Raw genomic sequence first — 4,289 nt, 5'->3', positions numbered from 1 at the left:
TCCCAAACAACCCCACACCATCACCCCCCCTCCACCAAACAACCCCACACCATCACCCCCCCTCCACCAAACAACCCCACACCCCCCCTCTCCACCAACGAGGACGAGGCTGAGGGCGGCGCAAGGCCTCATTAATGAAGAGCGACGCCTGTGAGACGCACCGGTCTCGGATCTCTCACGGAGGAGCGGAAGCATAAAGGAGGAGCGACGACAGTGGAGATCGAGAGAGGCCAGGCCTGGATTTATGTTGTGGATTATGTTTTATTATGGTACAGCAGTCGTCCGTGAGGGGCTGCGGTCTTTTATTTTCGTTTTGTATTTGTTTTATTTTTGATATTAAAGTCTGTTGAATGTTCGCCGGTTCCCGCCTCTTCCTTCCCACAACATTTAACCTCGTTACAGCGTCCCATTGGATTACATACAGAGGGCGGAGCTTATTACCTATACCTCAGACAGCCACCAGGGGGTGCTCAAAACGCTTCACTCTTCAGGACGTGTGCGGGAACCAAACGGTTCTTCAATGGCAGCAAAACCTTTTGGAACCTTTATTTGGGAAAGTGACTTAATTTAGCAAATCTTTAGATCTTTTGAATCCGTCTTAAGATGGACATTATAGTCTCACATTATTTTATTTGTATATTTATGAGAATGATCAAATGGATTCTGCTTATGGTTTTATAGTCATTGGCTGATCTCTTTCTATGAATGTGGTCAGTTCATTATTGGTTATGATGCATCTCAATCCATTTTCCTAAACCATATCAGTGCAATATGAATTTGTGGATGTAAAAGCATTTTGAGGAGTTTTTTTTAATGGTTTGAGTGATATCTTACAGCCCAGAATGAGTCGCACCTCTCTAATGCATCCAGCACGAGTGTGTGTGTGTGTGTGTGTGTGTGTGTGTGTGTGTGTAAGTCATCCGCTCTGGATGTCGCTCTGGCCTGTTGCCATGGAGACGGCGCATCAGCGGAGATGCATGGGATTCAGCCGTGTCCGTGGGGTCCTGTGAACACACACACACACACACATTAGGAGGGAGAGATGGATGGAGTTTCACCATCAGCTGGAGTCAGAGGATGCCGTTTCCGTGTGGTTGCCGTGGCAACAGTTGCCAGCCTGATCGGGGGTGGAGGTGCAGTCGTTGTAGGGTGTTTGATGCAGACTGGAGGTATCGCACACACACACACAAGATCCGAATCAGCAAAATGCAAATGCACTAAAGTCACAGACCTCGCAGAAACACATTACGCCTGAAACACATCACTGTTACGTCTTAATGCTGTAAGTTCTGTCAGTATGGAGGAAGGGTCCTGCACTTGGCCTGTGTTTATTACTTAATTTGATATTAATGTGCATTGTGTCATCATAAAATAGATACCTTGACTTTAATGGCTTCTCTTTAATTGATTTCTGGTAATATACCGCAGTCTTGAGTCCCTCAGGTTAACACCTGGTCATCTGTTTAGTTGTTTCTAAGCAGCTTTCCAGAGGATTGTGGAGATCAGTCATAATTCACTCAAACATGATCATTTACTGATGTCCTTCAAACCTGCATGAGTTTCTATCATCCGCTGAACACACAAGAATCTATTTTGAAGAGCCCTGGGAAACGAACAACATTGGACCCCATTGACTTTCATTGATATTTGATTTCACACAAGAAAGTCAGTCAGTCATACAGGTTTGGACACATTTTCCCTCGTATTTTATCATCATGCCATGAACAGCCAGTAGTCAAGATGACCTTTAGTTCAGGATGACCTCTGACGTCAGTTTTAGAGATTTAGATGTAGAATTACCGCAGGATTGTGTGCGGATAAAGGTATTCCAGTTACACTGAGATCTAACGTGACTGTGAAGACGCAGTAAATCAGCCAGTCTAAAGGCCAATTTATACTTCTGCGTCGGGTTCGCGTAGAAGGTACGGCGTAGCATACGCATTGACGTGTACCATACGTCGTACCCTTCGCCGTACCCTGACGCGCACCTCCTCAAAAATGTAACTACGCGTCGCGGCGACGCGGACCGCAAGATCTGTGATTGGTCGGCTGGATAGCATCGCGTTTCCTCCTACACATTTCCGGAATGATCTTCTGCACTCTGCACCGCCCGCCCGCCATTTTTTAATTCCGAAGATCAGTAAAGAGCCATGGAAATAGACCAAGTGACCGGGAGATTGCTTGAAGAAGTGCGGAAATACAGCCATCTGTATGACTCCTTCAGTCGCCATTGCTCGTAGAAACCTAAACTCAAAACAGCCGCGAGGAATGTAAACACAGTGGAACATTAAAACCCACCCGCGCCAACTAGCGTTTCGGCGGTGTAACTGCAGAGCAACACAGACATTCGCAGAAGTATAAATGCTCACGACGGCGTCGCCTACGTGCGTAGCCTACGACGTACACTACGGCGTACACTCGACGCAGAAGTATAAATTGGCCTTAACTCTCCGGGAATGTTCCCGATTGATTTCTTTCAATGAGAGTTTCTCTCTTCTATAATTGATGAGTTTTACAATTATTTTCCTGTTTATTACCGTGAAGCTGCTGTGAAACAATCTGTATACAGTATAAAGGGTTGTAGAAATAAATGTTGTGAATGTTGTTTTTGTAAGAAAATACTGTTTAAAGTTGGTCTTCTCTCCTCTATTGTGTCGTATATCCCAGTGAAACGCTTCTGGAACAAGAACACATGTGGGCGGGGCTTGATTGTGTCTGTGGGGAATTGATTGGATGGTTGTGTAACATTTTATGTATTTACCTTCTGTTCAAATTGGAAAAATAATAACATTGCTGTAGAGTGCTGACAATGAAGAATCATGTTTAGCTCAATGTGTTGCAGATTCTTCGTACTTCTTTCAGTGACGTACATATACGAGCAGTGAACATGTGAAGGAAAGGTGTGTGTTTGAGAGCAGATGTGTGTGTTTGACCTTCACAGACACACTGAGAGTCGTGCGGTTCTGATGGAGATGTCCAGCTATTGAGTCAGAGAGGGTCCCTCAGGAACCGGCCTCTGGGATCCCGAACACACACACACACACACACACACACACACACACCCTGGGGCGAGAACACATGGGCATCATTCACAGCCGTTACCATGGGAACAGCAGCCTTAAAGGGGACATATCATGAAAATCTTTCTCCGTGTATAAGTGCTATAATCGGGTCCCGGTGCTCCTACCAACCCAGAAAACATGAAAAGTGAAACCTAGTAACTTTGTTTTGGTGATCCTTTCTCTGCAAGCATGTCAAAAAATAAGTCTTTCAGACTTCGCTCTCCTTCTGACGTATGAAGAGGATCTTATTATAATATTACCGGCCCTTAATCTGCAGGTTTACACACACCAGCCGACATTTGGTTTCACAAGCGACAACAGAGACCAGTTCTAACGCAATGATAAAGATCCAGCAAAGCCTGAAACTGTTGTGTGGTTGAGCACAGACGAGCACTGAACACTATTGACCAGAACATGTCACCGCTGTCTTATAAACACCTCAGGAACTGTGGACACTTGTGGAGAAGTTAAACATGATGATGAGATGATCAGTGTAACTCCACAACAACTACAGAAATGTCTCCACTAACATTCAGAAACTCTTCCTGAGTCTCTCCGTAAGGCTGCACTCGCTACTGGTTATTCTGGGATTCTGGATGAGTGAGATTGGCCTGTTTTGTTATTGCCGGAGTTTCTGAAGCTCGTGTAGAGACTCCGCCCTCTTCTGAACCGAGGCGGAGCAACAGCTCATTTGCATATAAAGGGACACTCACAAAAACGGTGCGTTTTTGCTCACACCCAAAAAGGGGCAAATTTGACAAGCTGTAATAAATGATCTGGTATTTTTAGCTGAATTTTCACAGGCACATTCTGGAGACACCACAGATTTATATTACATCTTGTGAAAAGGGGCATGATATGTCACATTTAAAACTGCAATCAAAATTTGTTTTTTTAATAAGTGGCGAACATCTTGTGAAAAGGGGCATAATATGTGTCACCTTTAATGTGTCCTGTTCCTGTGTTACAGATCAATTGGACACACACACACACACACACACACACACACACACACACACACACACACACACACACACACACACACACACACACACACAGAGAGGTGCTCATATAAGCACTGGAACCTCAGTGGACAGATTTATGCATTCATATAGAGTGTGATCAGGGCGGGGCCGTGCGCGCGTGTCCGCGGGAGGGGTGGGCGCAACGGGTTCATCGGCGCGCGCGCCTGTGTGTGTGTGTGAGTGAGAGTGAGAGAGAGAGAGG

This window comes from Leuciscus leuciscus (assembly GCF_965113295.1).
Source record: "Leuciscus leuciscus genome assembly, chromosome: 9".
NCBI classification, from domain to species: domain Eukaryota; kingdom Metazoa; phylum Chordata; class Actinopteri; order Cypriniformes; family Leuciscidae; genus Leuciscus; species Leuciscus leuciscus.
The sequence above is the reverse complement of the archived record's forward strand: the minus strand, read 5'-3'. Positions refer to the sequence as shown.